Genomic DNA, 18,628 nt, shown 5'->3' with positions numbered 1-18,628 from the left:
ATTCAAATCTTTACTTTTTTACCATTGGGTTCAGCTATATGCCCAGGTTTTAAGTGTTCCTCAAAAGATGTCACGAGTCATGTCCTAATACTCCTCAGAGACTGTAAACTGCAATTCTTCAACCTTAAGAGCATTTATCTTATCAAAGCAACTTCCATGTTCCATCTGCAAAGAAATTGAGTATTATCAACAAAATTGGGTGGAACTTTTATCCAGAAACAGTGTTGTCAAAATTCATTGAACACAAGTCTAATACTACCCTGATTCATTGACTAGTAGTGTTACCCTATTTCATTGACTAGTAGTGTTACCCTATTTCATTGACTGAGTTGGGTCTTACCTTACCCTATTTCCTTCACAAGCAAATCTAACTTTACCATGATTCACTGCAGAGCAAATTGAACCGTACCCTAAATTAAGCAATGGGCAAATCCAATCTTATCCGATACATTAAATTTCTTTTACAGAAAGGATTGAAGAAAGTCCACTGCCAGATATTCGTTGACAAAGTAAATCCAAACTTACCCTAATGAACAAGGTAATTCCAACCATATGTTGACTGATATGGCAAATTTACCTTTACCTATTTACCTATAATGCAAATGCAACTTCTCAGATGATAATGCAAATGCAACTTCAGATAAAAGTTTAATCTCAACCTAACCCAGTGACAAAGAGAAATCTACCTTATCCCATCTTCAATGCATAAAACTACCCATGTCACTGACAAGGAAAATCCAACCTTAACTTGATTCATATAGGGCAAACCCAGTACTTGCCCATATACAGTAGAGTACACATACTGATTTGCACTGAGTAAGGAAACCCAACCTTTACCCAATTCGCTGGAAAATTTTAAGTTTTAGCCACAAATCCCAAATAAATTTCTACATTAATAAATATTTACAATCCAAATCCTACAGTAATCATTCAATAGCCATTCTACATTACAGTAACCTATTTCAACTCACTGTGGTGGTCATAAATATATCTGCTTAACTTGCATAAATTGCATGCCCACTTTCACTAATTAAGTGACCATTTGGCTTAAGCTAAATTATTAACCTATTGCAATGAACAATCTTTACTTACGAAAGGTTAGTTTTAAACCTACGAACCTATCATCCCGGATCTCAGCCAGCTGACAGGCAGCAATCAGCATGTCAAGAGGTGGGACGTTTGTGTGGCCACACTGGTTACTCGCTAACTAGCCACCTTGGCTAAATACAACTTCTTACACTAACCAACATCTCAGACCTAAACCATAATTTATTTTCAAAATACCTTATTATGCATCATTAGTTTTCTCTGTACCAATTAAAAAAATACAGAAATTTAAAGAATCACTGGCATTCCTGTCTCCATTAGAAAATCTACGTCAAAACAGACCTCCTGAAGAACTCACCCTAGGGAAGACAACAAGTGAGAGTATATAAAATCATCACAAGTGTGAGAATCAAAGTGTCGATGTAGAACATTGGGAGAAGGAGGCGTGAAACTGATTGTGCTCCCAACGACAAGGAGTGTGGCCGCATCTGGTACAAAGGCTGGGCAAAGATTACAGGGCATGGAGCCATTGTAACTTCAATTTGTTCCATCCGCTCCAATAATTTTCATCTTTATGCTCTGAAATGTACCTGCAAAGTTGTAAAAAACCTGGCTAAAGTTTTTAGTGACCCAATTAAAAGTACAGTATTCATATTAATCTTCTATAAAATTTACTCATAAAACTGCATGGTTTGCTGCCAACATTTGCTTTCACATAAAGTGCCATCCTATAAAAAATTGGTAGCGGGCATGCTACATAAATCTATTACAAGGGCCATTGCTGTACCCAAGAACATTAGAAGCAAAAATAAAACCATCATTGGTTCACCCTCTGTCGTCTTGCTAGTCTAAAATGGCTAGACATAAAACCTTCATGCCTTGGCTACACAAGGCTTACATTTTTCGATCATTTAGCTAGTTCAAATATTTGATAAATCAATCATATAATCCATCACAATCCTACAATGCTGCTTGATTAAAAAGTCAATTGACAATTAACTCTCCTTCATAAATGAACCCAATTTTTTGCTGTAGTACAGTTTTCTGTACATAATCTTAGTTTTTTTTTTTTTTTTTTTTTTTTTATAGACTTTATTCAGCTACCAAAATTTATTCTCCACACTACCTCCAAGTACAATAACTTTCTGGAATGGGTCTGCCCCCCTAAAAAGCTAATAAAACTATTGACCACACACCATATAAGGTAAAATTTAGCTTAAAACTAAAATTTTAAATTAGAAAATTTAGTTTATATTAAACTATTTGAAATTCAAAACTCTTGGCAGTGTATGCTACCATTCAAATCTTTACTTTCTTACCTTGCGGTTCAGCAGTTTGGCCAGGTTCTAAATTCATTAAGATGCCACTAGTCATGTCCTAATTTTCCCCAGAAGACAGTAAACTGCAATTCTTCACCTTTAACAGTTGAAACTTTGATATAAAATCAAAGCTTCAACTTCATATTCCATCTGCAAGGGAAAAAAAAAAAGATTTAGCCAAATTGGGTTGAACTTATATACACACTTGCACAAATATACTGTACAAATACAAACTTTACGTGCAGTACATAAATATTTACACAAATATATGCACACACATTTGTATATGTACTAGTCTAAAATCTAAATTACTAAGATTCTAATGCTGTAGGCTATTAAGATTACCATCTCGAAAGCATGATGCTATTTCTTTGTCCGGGAACCCAGTATAGTATACAAGAACCACTGGGTAAGATCTTCCCTCTCCCCTTAAATTTAATTCTATTTTTAATCTACCTCTGAATATCTACATCGCTGTACACCTGCACTGCACCAAACAGACTTACGATAACTTGGCACTCTCTCCAGAACAGTTTTTATTCAGTAAAATAAAAAAAATTATATGGATGAGTTCCTAAGGTATTAAACCCTTTTTCTTTTGAACTACTTTAGATATTCTCAATTTAGTGGACTTTTAAACCTTTGTAACCCCTTGATAAGTTTGCGGACCAAGATCCAGTGTTATTCTTTTGATCATTATTCCAGTCAAATTGTGGCTAAACCATAAAATTTTCACTTGAATGAGATGTCCAGAACCCTCCCCTAAACACAAGATAAAAAATACGCCAAAATATACTTGCGGGAAATTATCCAAAATGGCACCAATATAAAAATAAGGTACAGCCATTGAATAATTTTAGTTTTATTATTCATCAAATTTAATTTGAGTTTCTAAACCTATGTTTTGGAGGTCAAGGAACCTTATCACATCACTTAGATCAATTTACCAGTGGGGGCAATATATTGTTCTTAAAAGGGATGTGACAGATTCCATCAAGCCAGCAAGGAAAGGAGAAGACTAATTGGTAAGGGACCTCTGGTAGTGGTTCTACCATACCCCAGTTTCTATACACACCCTATATGGGTGAGTGAGCTGGGTCTATTCCTGGCATTCCATGCAACTTTTTCTCAGGTATATCTAGCAGTATTTATACCTTAGAAATGGTGCTATAAAAAGCATTTCACTGGGCGACACAGGTCCCTCACCCAAAAATAGACTTTTTCCTTTGTCAAAATCACTTTTTTCTGGCCAAATGTTCATGCAGCCTGTTGATTGGATTACACAAGTGCAAGAGGGAAAGAGGGTAAACTTGCTGCTACTAAACCAGAAATCTGTTCTGCAATCAGATGTTCCACAATTTGACTTTGGTACTGTAACTGCCTGTTTGTGTACAGATTTCCAAGTAAAAAAAAATAAAAATAAAAGGCAAGAGGTTTTCCCAGTGTACATATTTGACTTTCAAGCTTACAGTTCCTAAAATACACTGACAGGAAGAAATGGAAGAGAAAGTTTTTGGAGACTCATTTGTGAGATTTACCTGCAGCAGATGCCATAATCAAGAGTGCAATATCAACTTTAGAACTGGAAAGCAGATCCCTGAAGTACAGTATTAATATAACCAAAGTAATTGAATCATGAAAGACCTGAGGATTCACTAAAATATGAAGCCCTTCTTAAGGCAACTGTCAAGTAGAAAATTAACAAGTAACCTTGGGGATCCTATGTATTCCTAGGTCTTGGTAGGGAAAAGCCTATACACAAGATACACATTAAAAAAAATCCATAAATACCTTACCCATTCAACTTCCTTTCCATAGTGTCACTCTCTCCAATTCCATTTTAAGGAAAGGGTCACCAGCACAAAATCTTGGTACAGTAATGGAGATAATTCAGACATTCAACCAAGACGAATAGCCGACTGCAAGAATTTGTCTCTTGAGTTTTACTATTAACACCTCCACTGACCAGCATATCACAAAGGTCCAACTCATCTCGATTGAAGAAACTACTCCTGCAGTTCATGCTTTTTTCAAAAGTTCAACTTTCTGCTCCATCTGTAAGAAAATACAGTAGAAAAATAGACTAGGCAAATTGGATTGAATTTTAAGTTTGATCACTGAAAAAAAAAATGAGCCTTGTAGATAAAAAAAATATACGTATACATGTACTTACACAACTTTAATTGTAACAGGTTTATAAAACAACGCATGCCAGTTACAAGTACCCTACTGTAGGTCAAAATATCAGTTCTTTACTTTCCTGGAAGGGGGCACAATTGTATATAAATACCACGGCAAAGAAATTGAGCCATAAAATGACGATGGTTATCCCCTTAACACACTTGAACATAAAGCTTAATCCACCTCTTTAATATTTCCAGGAAACCACCTGACTGACTTATACACAGCTGCACGACAAAACTTTGGCGCAATCTCTCCAGCACAGGATTCAATAATTGTTAAAACTAAATACCTTTAAGTGCTTTTTTTCATATGGGATGTTAAGTGAGAGAGGACCTTCGCTGATCCATCCATCCATATACCAAGGCACTTCCCCCAATTTTGGGGGGTAGCCGACACCAACAATGAAAAAACAAAAAGGGGACCTCTACTCTCCATGTTCCTTCAGCCTAATCAGGGACTCAACCGAGTTCAGCTGGTACTACTAGGGTGCCACAGCCCAACCTCCCACATTTCCACCACAGATGAAGCTTCATAATGCTGACTCCCCTACTGCTGCTACCTCCGCGGTCATCTAAGGCACCGGAGGAAGCAGCAGGGCCTACTGGAACTGCGTCACAATCACTCGCCATTCATTCCTATTTCTAGCACGCTCTCTTGCCTCTCTCACATCTATCCTCTTATCACCCAGAGCTTTCTTCACACCATCCATCCACCCAAACCTTGACCTTCCTCTTGTACTTCTCCCATCAACTCTTGCATTCATCACCTTCTTTAGCAGACAACCATTTTCCATTCTCTCAACATGGCCAAACCCCCTCAACACATTCATATCCACTCTAGCCGCTAACTCATTTCTTACACCCGTTCTCTCCCTCACCACTTCGTTCCTAACCCTATCTACTCGAGATACACCAGCCATACTCCTTAGACACTTCATCTCAAACATTCAATTTCTGTCTCTCCGATCCATACATAACAGTTGGTACAATCACTTTCTCATATAGAACTCTCTTTACATTCATGCCCAACCCTCTATTTTTTACTACTCCCTTAACTGCCCCCCAAAACTTTGCAACCTTCATTCACTCTCTGACGTACATCTGCTTCCACTCCACCATTTGCTGCAACAATAGACCCCAAGTACTTAAACTGATCCACCTCCTTAAGTAACTCTCCATTCAACATGACATTCAACCTTGCACCACCTTCCCTTCTCGTACATCTCATAACCTTACTCTTACCCACATTAACTCTCAAATTCCTTCTCTCACACACCTTTCCAAATTCTGTCACTAGTCGGTCAAACTTCTCTTCTGTGTCTGCTACCAGTACAGTATCATCCGCAAACAACTGATTTACCTCCCATTCATGGTCATTCTCGCTTACCAGTTTTAATCCTCGTCCAAGCACCCTAGCATTCACCTCTCTCACCACTCCAACATACAAGTTAAACAACCACGGCGACATCACACATCCCTGTCTCAGCCCCACTCTCACCGGAAACCAATCACTCACTTCATTTCCTATTCTAACACATGCTTTACTACCTTTGTAGAAACTTTTCACTGCTTGCAACAACCTTCCACCGACTCCATATAACCTCATCACATTCCACATTGCTTCCCTATCAACTATCATATGCTTTCTCCAGATCCATAAACGCAACATACACCTCCTCACCTTTTGCTAAATATTTCTCTCATATCTGCCTAACTGTAAAAATCTGATTCATACAACCCCTACCTCTTCTAAAACCACCCTGTACTTCCAAGATTGCATTCTCTGTTTTATCCTTAATCCTATTAATCAATACTCTACCATACACTTTTCCAACTACACTCAACAAACTAATATCTCTTGAATTACAACACTCATGCACATCTCCCTTACCCTTATATAGTGGTACAATACATACACAAACCCAATCTACTGGTACCATTGACAACACAAAACACAGTAAACAATCTCACCAACCATTCAAGTACAGTCACACACACTTCCTTCAACATCTCAGCTTTCACACCCTCCATACCAGATGCTTTTCCTACTCTCGTTTCATCTAGTGCTCTCCTCACTTCATCTATTGTAATCTCTCATTCTCATCTCCCATCACTGGCACCTCGACACCTGGAACAGCAATTATATCTGCCTCCCTATTATCCTCAACATTCAGCAAACTTTCAAAATATTCCGCCCACCTTTTCCTTGCCTCCTCTCCTTTTAACAACCTTCCATTTCCATCTTTCACTGTCTCTTCAATTCTTGCGCCAGCCTTCCTTACTCTCTTCACTTCTTTCCAAAACTACTACTTATTCTCTTCATATGACTGACCCAATCCCTGACCCCACCTCAGGTCAGCTGCCCTCTTTGCCTCACGTACCTTGCGCTTTACTTCCACATTTTTCTCTATTTTTCATACTTCTCTATACTATTACTCTGCAGCCATTCTTCAAAAGCCCTCTTTCTCTTCCACTTTTACCTTCACTCCTTCATTCCACCATTCACTTCCCTTCCTCATGCTGCCTCCAACAACCTTCTTGCCACATACATCACTTGCAATCCCAACAAAATTTTCCTTTTACTAACTTCCACTCCTCTAAATTACCAGTTTCTCTTACTCTAACCTCGTCACCTTGGCTGCTGATAAACAAAATTAAGTAGTCTTGTTTGAACCTTCGTAGTGTTTTAAGAAGAGTTAACACCACTAAAATTTTCATTGATCATTGCTAAGATCTTCTCTGTCCTCCCCGTTCATGATCCCATACATAATTTAAAATTACTGAAATTTAAACTAGGAAAATGCTGAAAACTATGGTCAAACTTTCATAAGTTATGGGATTCAATAGCCCAATGCCACCGTTTTACAGCTTCATGTTTAACTGATTTTATAATCCACTACACAAGACCCAACTGCAGTACCTTTCAGTGCTACTACAGAAATTCTAAATTATTGTTGTCAAACCATATGAAAGATTAGTCAACCATAATATAAATCAAACAAAGTTTAGGCTTATAATCCCTATCTTTCAGACAAGCTTTACCAAATAAATTTAAAATGTCGCTATAAGCCCTAACCTTTTCACGATGTGTTAAGCACGACCACTGATCCACAGTTACTCAAGATAAATTTCAGAATGTGACAAATTTGTATAAGACAAATTCCTTCCTAAGTTATTATAGAACTAACCAACCTAGGAGTTGGATTCCTGGTTCCTAACTGCTTGCTCTAAAAAATTATTAAGCCTCTAGACATTTATGCGAAAAGCTTCTGGCCATAGTCTCAAATAGTGCAAGAGAGACTTCTTGTAACAAAGTCGTTGAAAATTTTTAATATCCCATTTTACCTTTGAAATGTGGTAATTAACTAATGTTTTAAAACAACTTTAGGTAAAATTGTTATTTTTAAACCTAATTTATGACCCAACTTTGTATACCACCAGCTCTAAGATTTTGCAACAAATCCAATTCTATAGCTTGTTTTATTCTTATGACCAAATTATATGTAATTTATTATATTACTTGCACCTGAATTTTCTCCTTAAATTCACAATTTTAAGCATGTTTAACCTTTCCTTTATTACAAGGATTAACTTCTCCGCATATATTTGATCTAAAACTGTAGCCCATTTCCTTCTCTGAATCTCAATAGTTTCCTATTTTCTTCAATAGTTCCCTCTACAAAATTCTTTTCCTAAAGTTTTTTTCAGGACCCTTTCCCCGAAACTTATTTCAACCTATTACCAATATATTTACACTTCTATACTATTACTCCCGCACTTTGCATCTGTTCTGCCTTTTATCTTTTCAGTTATCTGCTTAACCTATTTTCATAGTTTTTATAAGCAAGGCTACAACCCTAGTTGGAAAAGCAAGATCCTATAAATTCCACTTTTGGCATAAAAGATGTTATTGCAATTTATCTAAAATCCACATTTAGCAAAAAAGATACTGACACAGTTAAGATCCACACAGACCACAAGATGTTACAATATTGCAACGCATTTAAAAGCCCCACAGCCTAAAAGATATTGTGCCGCAGTTAAAATATACATGTAGCCTACACTATTAGAGCGATACAAAATTCACACTTAGTCTAGACTATACTACTGTATAGCGACTTGAAATTCCCTCGTAGCCTTCAAGATATTATAGCGACGCAGTTAAAATCCACGTAGCCTACAAGATAATATAGCAACGCAGTTAAAATCCACACGTAGCCTATGAGATATAGCGACGCAGTTAAAATCCACACTTTTCCTACAAGATATTATAGAGACGCAGTTAAAATCCACACGTAACCTACAAGATACCGCGATGCAGTTAATCCACATGTAGCCTACAAGATACAGCGACTCAGTTAAAATCCACACGTAGCCTACAAGATACAACGACGCAGTTAAAATTCACACTTAGCCTACAAGATGACGCAGTTAAAATCCACATATACCCTACAAGATATAGCAACGCAGTTAAAATCCACACGTAGCCTACAAGATATAGCGACGCAGTTAGAATCCACACGTAGCCTACAAGATATAGGGACGCAGTTAGAATCCACACGTAGCCTACAAGATATAGGGACGCAGTTAGAATCCACACGTAGCCTACAAGATATAGGGACGCAGTTAGAATCCACACGTAGCCTACAAGATATAGCGACGCAGTTAGAATCCACACGTAGCCTACAAGATATAGCGACGCAGTTAGAATCCACACGTAGCCTACAAGATATAGCGACGCAGTTAGAATCCACACGTAGCCTACAAGATATAGCGACGCAGTTAGAATCCACACGTAGCCTACAAGATATAGCGACGCAGTTAGAATCCACAGGTAGCCTATAAGATATAGTGACTGTTAGAATCCACAAGTAGCCTACAGTACAAGATACAGCGACAGTTAGAATCCACACGTAGCCTACAAGATACAAGATCCTCTTCCTTACTATAAAATACCCCACCACAAACCTCTGGTCAACATTTTTTCTTCCTCTAAGGTGAGAACAGATCTATTAGAAGACCATTCCCTTAATGGTAAACTTCCAGAGATCAACCTTATTTATATCAACCCTATGACAAAGCTCATTAACATTGTTGGTTTTAAAGATCAAATTATCAGCATAAAATTTGATTAAAGTGGATACCTCAATATGGGAGTTCATCATTAGATGGTGCTGAACAATATAATTAAAGATGAAAGGGGGACAAAACCAAAAAATATGGTATACCTATAAGGGACATTTAACATTTAGCATTATTTTTTCCACCACCAAAAAAAAAAAAAAAAAAAAAAAAAAAAAAAAAACCTTCCTGTCCTCATGAGTAATTTGAAAGAAAGCCTTCATTATGTCAGCACAGATAAGGATCGGTTCAAAAATAGATCAAAGATGAACATCAGGCCACTGCCTAGAAAAGCAGCTTCATTAAGCTAAGGAGCTTTTCTGACCTTGAGAACAATTAAACAGGCCTTATTTTTGTAGTGGACAACTCTTCCATCTTTATAACAGGCCGATGGGGAATAAATATCTGACCCAGTACTCTCCTTACAACTTGCTCTATGATACCTAATACCTCTACATTTTTTCCCGAGATGCCCGTACTTTCTAGCTTCTCATACACTTCCGGCTACTGCTGGAGATATTTTTAAGTTTGAAGAAACTTATTTGATATCCTTTCAATGCAGAGCAACAATGCTTATTTTTTAAAGGAAATTAAAAATTTCTGTATGATATTTTTCATAGGCCAAATTATACTCCTCACTAACCGGTATCCCATTAACTCCAGACAAAATGATCTAGTTCCATACTCTACGCTCGTCAAAATTTCTTGCAAGAGGTCAAACTGGTAACCCAACAGGATTGACTGCAAAAGTAACAATTAACCTCATTTTCTAACTTCTTTTGAGGAATAAACTCCATTAGGCTTTTCTGGGGAGATTTGGGTTTAACCAATTTTCTCAAAATTAGAATTATGAAACACGAGTTTTTACACCATTCTCTGTTACCTTCATGAGGATAAAATTTTTAAATTTTCTCTTCTACACAAACTATGAAGCTCCTTTTCCACAGGTTTAATCCTAACGGAAGAGTCCACCTTGAACAGATAGTGAAGTGAGGACGTGCTGAAGAAGTGCTCTGTTGAAATTTAACAATAGTGGCAAGTTAATGTTGAAATTTAACAATAGTGGCAAGTTAAAAGTGAAAATCGTTAAGTTAATAATTTCCGACATCATTAAGTTATGTAAACTGGAATCAGCGTCATTGGAATACTAAATAGTGCAAAATTACATATTAATAGTTGATTACAACTAGGACACAGGTAAGAGTTACCAATTATGGTTTTCCCGACCCATTTGGACTTAGATATAGTGTAAACTACGAAAATGTTAGGAGCCATTAAGAAAATTAGAAGGAAACCTCATGAAAAGACAAACAGGAAAATCAGTTGAAGATGAAACAAATGAATTTCTACAGATAATGAAGAATACACCAGTATATGATAGTGACAACATGGAGGAAGGCGCCTGTGGAAGAAATGATGAATCAGCGAATGGATCGTTGGCCACCGTGGAATCTGATGACACTGACTATGTGAGCACTGCAAGACTGTCGTTGCCAATGAGGGAATTTGTTGTAATAGATGTCAAAAATGGTATCATATTGAAAACGAATGTTCTGGATTAATAGAAAATTTATCACAAGCTGGCAGAAGACTATTGAGTAACGAACATATTTATTACATATGTAGAAATTGCACTGATAAGTTCAATGAGGATGCAGCAAACATACAAAGAAAAGTATTGGATGAAGAAGTCGTAATGTCCCATCATTTGGTTCAGGTCTTGAAGAATAAAATAGAAGAAATGAAGGATAGCATGACAGAAATGAGAAATAAATTGCAAGAAACAAGAGATGAGATGCATGAATTAAGAAATGAAATGAAAGAATTAAAAAATGAAAATAGGAATGAAGATGACATAGATAGGAAGCATCTAACTGGCACATATGCTGAAAAGCTGAAATCAAAGAAAACATTGATTGTAAAATCAACTGATGAGGTGTCAGCAGTTAATAATAAGAACACAATTATGACCAAATTAAAAGCCCAAGTTGAAAGTACTGCTGAAACAAAAGATGGCCACCTGATCATAAAATTTGCAGATAAACAGAACCTGGAGCAGGCAAAATCAGAATTGGAACAAGGTAATGTAAACAAAATCACTGTTACTGAAAAAGGAAAACTTAAACCGAAGATAAAACTCACTAATGTACCAGAAGATGATGATGATATTATTCAAAGTCTGAAGCTTAAGAACCAGTGGCTAAATACACATTGTAGAAAACGATGATCTGACTTATCATAATGCAAGAAAATTCAAGAATGGATAAACAAACACTATTATAAAATGTACACCTAAGATACGTAAAGCAATCTATGAAAATGGAGATAAACTTAGTACCACATATAGAATATGTAATGTTTACGATCATTACATGCCCTACCAGTGTTACAAATGCCAGGAATTTGGGCATAGTGCAGCAAATTGCAAGAATAAACAGTCGTGCCCCAAGTGCGCGAGAGAACATAAAGCAGGTCATTGCAATGTTGTTGAAGTTAAATGCATAAATTGTATGAGAAAGAACTATGATGACACAGAACAAATCCTATGACAAAGTAAACTGTGAAGTTTATAAGCAAGAAATAATAAGAGCCAGAAACAATACTGACCATGGCTTCGATTAAGAAAATATGTAATCTAATAAATATACAATCCATTGGCAACAAAACTCATATCATTAAGGAAGTCGTAAGTGATCAAGATGTGGATATTTGCTTATTAACTGAAACTTGGCTGAGTGGTAATGTGAGTGACAGATCGAAAATAAATGAAATGACACCTAAATCTTATAACTTTTATCATGAACCAAGAGAAAACAAAAGAGGTGGTGGCATTGGAATCTTAATAAAGAAATCATACAAAGTTACAGTAAGAAATCATCTCGGTTAATTCGTTTGAATATATGAATATTAAAATTTTATCTCGAAATGTAAATCTACAAATAGTTATACTCTATAGACCACCGTGCAAAAGCAAAAGAATGTTTCTAGATGAATTTAATAACTTACTAGAAACATTGAATGACAATCGAAATGTAGTTATATGTGGTGATTTCAACCTACATCTCGATAACAGAGTAGACCCATATGTCAATGAATTTAGAGAATTGATTGACAACCACGACCTCGAAAACAGTGTCTGAACCAACAGCCCAGTCTAATCATATACTAGATCTAGTTATAGTAAACAAAAACAACATCATACTAAATATGGAGATTGAACCTGACTGCTCTATATCCCCAATGCATAAGTTAATAATGCAATACAGAAGGAAATCACATACAGAATTAAGACTAACTTTGATTCAAAAGAGTTCATTGAACAAAGCCTAGAGGATATAAAAAGGATAACACCAGTCTGTAACTGTGAAGAGAATCACACCCTTGTAGAGGGACAATCCTGTATAAACTGCATTACTGATAGAAGTAAAACTATACTTGCAACTAATTATAATAATAGGTGCCCGGAAATAACAAAAATAATCACAACTAAAGAAAAATCGAACTGGTTTGATAATGAATTACACGAAGAGAAAAAAAAGAAAACTGGAGGATAAATGGAAAAGAAAAAAATAATGAAAACTGGCAACATTACAAAGCAGCGAGAAATCGCTACAATTACCTTATCTTAGTTAAAAAAAAGGCCTATTATAAAAAAGTGTGCAATGAAAATGACCCAAGGAAAATACATAAGAACCTAAAGAAACTATTAGGTCTAAAGACAGAAATAGTGTTGCCCGATATAACTAATGATCCTAAATGCCTAGCAAATGGTTTTATTAATTATTTTGAGGAATAAATCAAATCTGCTCCAGTTTTCACAACATCAGCACAACAGAGCAAAGGAATACATCAGTAACAGGTGTAAATAAGCTAAGGGTATTCAAAGAGTTAAGTCAGAGTGATTATACGAGAATAATAAAGTAAAAAAAAAAAAAAAACCTACTGCGGAAATGATCCATTTCCAATTAATGATGTAAAAGATGCAGAAAATTTCACCAGACTACAAGAGACCTACCGAAACATGGTAAATATGAGTAACACAGGCAGTTTTCCCTGATTGTGAAAAAGTTGCGTGTATCAAGCCTGTGTATAAAGGAAAAGGTGATGCAGACAATTTAAGTTCATATAGGCCAATATCAAATCTGTCATATTTTTCGAAAATTATTGAAACTGCTGAACACGAACAAACCTGGAAATATCTGAAAAAATCTAATGTCATACCTGATGATCAATCTGCATACAGAGAAAATTACTCCACAGAAACAATAATATTAGCGATAAAAAATGACATAACAGAAATTATAACAAATGGCAAGTGTTGCATTCTTGTAATGCTTGATCTAAGTGCAGCATTTGATACTGTAGAACATACATATCTGATGGAAGACCTTAAAGCTGTGGGCATCGTAGAACGAGCACACGACTGGTTTGTGAGTTATCTTGAGAAGCGCAAAGTTATAGTAATATCAAATGTTGAATCTGAGACAAGAAAACTAACCAAAGGGGTGCTTCAAGGCAGTGTATTAGGTCCTCTCCTGTTTGAAATTTACACGATTGAACTGGCAAATATACTTGAAACTCACAGAGTTAAGTTTAAAATATACGCTGATGATACACAATTCTATTTCCCAATAGAATCAGTTGATGAAGCTAAAAGAAAGATACATGAAATAATGAATGACATTAAGGCTTGGATGTTAACAAAAAAGCTCAAGCTCAATGAAGACAAAAGTGAATGTATTATTTTTGGAAATGAAAAAGATATAAAAAGAATCGAATGCTTCCAAAGAATTGAAATAGGTCAATCGATCATTGACCTAAAGAAATCTGTCAGGAATCTTTGAGTAATCATGGATGATAGACTGACAATGAACGAACATATAAATAACATGGTAAGAAATTGTAACTATCATATTAGAAACATAGCATTTATTAGTAAGTACTAAGATGAAAAATCTATGGCCATACTCATTTATCACCACATATTTTCAAGAATTGATTACTGCAACTCATTGTTCTATGGCTTACCAAATTATCAGCTGAAGAAAATTCAGAGTACAAAACAGAGCCGCCAGATTAATAAAAGGACTACACAATAGGGAAAGAATTACCCCTGCACTAATTAAGTTACACTGGCTACCGGTAAAAGCGAGAATTGAATACAAGCTACTCTTACTAACGTTCAAGATACTGAACCAAAATGAACCAAAATATCAAAAAGAATGCCTGCATAAACTAGAACTAGGAACAAATGTTAACACAAGACACATGAGTGACAAACATATGCTATCTGAACCAAGAACAAATAGTAAATTTGGATAAAGGGCTTTTAGCTACTGTGCGCCTAGACATTATAATAAACTGCCAACTGAAATGAAGGACCTAAAGGGAGCAATTGAATTTAAGAAATAACTAAAGACATTACTTTTCACAAGATCATATGATTTGGAAGATGCTACAATCAAAGAATTGTATAAGTTATAATGAAAATGTTTCGTTAGATGATTAATATGGACCCGCCCGAGAAGTAGTTCACTCGACTTCAGTGGAGGGTTGGATTTAAACCCAAAACAAGTAAACAAATAAGATAGAAATTTCTCATAACCGTCTCTAAAATCCTGCTCTTCCTGTAGCGGCATAAAATTCTTACCATTTCCCACTGGAATATAACATTAACGAACATAATGACCCAGCAGCTTTTACCATAAAGCCAGTTGTAAACCACACTGACTAAAATATTTGAGAATACCATTACCTTTAATGCCAAGCAACTTCATGGCTTCACCCTTGACCCTATGAAAATCTGGAGAAAAACTTAAATTATCATTCATACTCTGAATAATACTTTTCAATTAAGGTACTTTAACAGTTGAACTGAACACTTCCATGGCAAAAAATAAAAATTTTCTGTGTTCATTGGGAAAAGTCAGATTTGCAGCGTAATTGAAACCATCCTTTGCAGCCATTGGCATACCGAAGGAAGATATTAACCGGAACAGGCGGACTAAAAGCATTCATTTACCTTCTACAAATTCCTTATACTACAATTGTACTATAATTATACTATAATGAGTATATATTTATAAGGTAATTACTCAAATACACTGACAATAGACATTAGCCTCTGAAATTAGTACAATTCAACCTATAGTTTACAATAATATAAGCACTAACACTTAAAATCATACAAGGACTAACAACCGCTGTCCCAAGTACGAAAGCAAACAATCTACCTAAAATCCATTTCACCGAGATACCCAACACTACTAAAACTGCAAGATTAAATTCTATTAGAAAATGAAGTCATTAAAGACGAGACAATTAGGAAGAAACAAATGTACCGATAAGGCACTTTTAGAGTAAGCTCCGCAGGATTGACAAAATCTTCGACAATGAGCCAACCCTATGGGGGATAAATAAAGCCTTTACCAACTTGAAAAAAAAAAAAAAAACTTGACAGGTCACGCGTAAGCCCTCGAGTAGTCTCGAAAATATCGCAATTATAAAATAATGCAATTCATTTCAATGGTGTACATTAAGAGCAATACCACTTAACTGCATGAAACCTTAGGATTGGAACCGTTTCAATTTTAGGTTCGAGATTTTAATTTCCATCATTCTCAGTTGAACTTCAGTTAACCAATTGTTGACAGACTCGCTACTGTGACAGTTTCCACACGTCAGCTCGGACCAGTTATGCAAACGGAACGCTCATATGAAAGTTCGTAAAGAAAGTGGTAAAGCGGTAATCAAATTTACTATTATTTTGCTGAAAGCAGTACGTCAGGAAGGGATATTACTTTATAAGATGCATTAAATCTAAGTGTTCGTGCTTAAACATAACCTTCGCTAAGACAAAAAAAATTAAAACAAAATTTTACCGCCGAAAATAATCACCAACAATAAAACTAACGCAACCGCTAGTTCAATCCCATAGTTACCTTCAAATAAATAGAATCTTAAAATAATTTTCATAGATTGGACTAACTCCTTATGACTTGCCAAATTACCAGCTTAAAAGTGCAAAAGAATTTCATTGGATCGGCAAGATTAATCAAAGGTGTCGCTCGTCGTGAACGAATCACCCTCCCTCAAATCTACACTGGTTACTTGTCAAAATTAAGTAGTTTAAAATCTGTTCTAACATACGTAACACTAAAGACTGGAAAACCTGCATACTTAAAGCTGCCGTTTCAAACCTTCAGCAACCTGCCCATGGTATATCAACCAGATCGGAAATGGACGGCTATAAATTACAAGAGCCACGTTGTTAAAAAAGTTACGGTTCTAGAGCTACAAGAATTGCCGCATCAGTCCAGCTACCTTTAGAAAATTTTTGACATCCTTTCCCCTTAGCAGAAGACTTACAAGATGTTACCATCATGGATGACAATTCACTAGTTCTTTCTACACCTGTACGTAGAAACAAGATCAGTAAAGTATGGTCTGTTGGAGCACCTCCTCATGGGGTGGAATATCAAGTAACACCAATACTCTTTTAAGGGGAACTATGTATTTCCACAACTAGACTAAACTCTGCAAACACTAAATGTTCCTAAACAGTTTAAAACTAAAGATGACTGCCAACATTGCCAATAATTTATTAGTAAAGTCTAATGCGAAATTAAAAGCGGTGGCGGTAGAAATGAACGAAATAAAAGCTGTAAAATATAAAGCTAAATGAAAACCAGTGGCTATTATAATAACCGAAGTAAAAACTATCCGAGGTTAAACGCGAAACAAGGAAGGGCGGTAAGTTTATAAAACTAACTTCCGACTCTCAAGATGAAAAAAGAAAACAGTCTTACCAGTTATGTTCCCATTCCTTAGTTTTCTCCCCAAAGCCATTTTCGGGAAAATCTCAGTCACCCAGAGTCACGCATTAAAATCTACGCGTTGAAGAAGCTACCGACATTCACCAACTGGAACTAGAGACTAAACTGCGAAAGTTTGTCCCGACTTAAGAAATCAGTTTCGAGTATCACCGACAAGTTCTGCCCACTGACTTTCAGCCAATCACGAAGGTCCAAATCTTTTCAATCGAAGAAAACTGGGGAAACGACTCCTGATTGGCTGAGGCAAACGCAGCACTTTAACAAGTACAACAACAGTTCAATTACTAATTACCTAAGGCCATTTAACAAGGTGGTGATTGTTTTGGATGGTTCTGATATGATGTTTGAATTATTTTTCCGTCTTTATCATGAATGAGATATATAATAGATTATACTGAGAGAGAGAGAGAGAGAGAGAGAGAGAGAGAGAGAGAGAGAGAGAGAGAGAGAGAGAGATTTTATTCTCATCTAGAAAGCTGCTTATACTGCTTATAATTCCTTACAACATCAATTAATCCATTCCTAACCCTGTTGACTGATGGAAATGTCATTTAAATAAAATCAAGACAGTCCTGTAAACTACAACATTTTCTATAAGCGAAAAAAGCGTCTCGAAGGTTTTACAATCATGGATTATAAATAAAAATTAGGCCAAAATTACTACGGCTTACTTTGCTTCTCAAAGAACGACAACGCCTGAAATTGTTATCTAATACAAACTAACACACAGTATTTATTCAGAAATTTCAAGTATTGTACAACACCAGACACATACAATCGACATTATTCGCAAGATATAGCCCACAGAGAAATGATAAAATATAAAATAATAACGCGAACGTTTCAAACTGTTTTATAGAATGCCCGAATCTTGCAGAAATTAATGACATTTATTTCAGAGCATGGCTAACAATAACAAAAGAAAATAACACCTATAACAACAATGACAATGAAAACAAATGTGGAAATGGACCAAAGTATCTTCAAATGCTCAGCCGCAGGCCATGGCTACACCTGGAAAAGGGGCCCATATAAAATACGTGTACAAAGCTATTGAACGATCAAAATCGTAAAATCTCTAATGCCTAAAATGCTGTCTTCAATATAATTACATCAAACAATT

At 35.9% G+C, this 18,628-nt stretch overlaps 1 long non-coding RNA gene across 2 annotated transcripts in view; it reads right to left on the bottom strand.

Moving 5' to 3' along the window:
* The window catches only part of LOC137629455 (uncharacterized), a 34,521-nt gene extending 16,860 nt beyond the window's left edge, over positions 1-17,661 (bottom strand). Inside the window, exons 1-5 of one of the 2 annotated variants that reach the window (XR_011041510.1) lie at positions 17,479-17,661; positions 4,163-4,421; positions 2,367-2,516; positions 1,406-1,637; positions 23-165 (exon numbers count right to left, since the gene is read on the bottom strand). This is a non-coding gene — a long non-coding RNA (uncharacterized lncRNA). The remainder of the gene's footprint in view (positions 1-22; positions 166-1,405; positions 1,638-2,366; positions 2,517-4,162; positions 4,422-17,478) is intronic. The other variant, XR_011041511.1, reaches the window with a different exon arrangement.
* Between the last annotated feature and the right edge of the window lie 967 nt (positions 17,662-18,628).

The sequence above is a fragment of the Palaemon carinicauda genome, chromosome 37 (assembly GCF_036898095.1).
Source record: "Palaemon carinicauda isolate YSFRI2023 chromosome 37, ASM3689809v2, whole genome shotgun sequence".
In the NCBI taxonomy this organism is placed as follows: Eukaryota; Metazoa; Arthropoda; class Malacostraca; order Decapoda; family Palaemonidae; genus Palaemon; species Palaemon carinicauda.
Note: the sequence above shows the minus strand (reverse complement) of the source record. Positions and strands in the feature narration are given on the sequence as shown.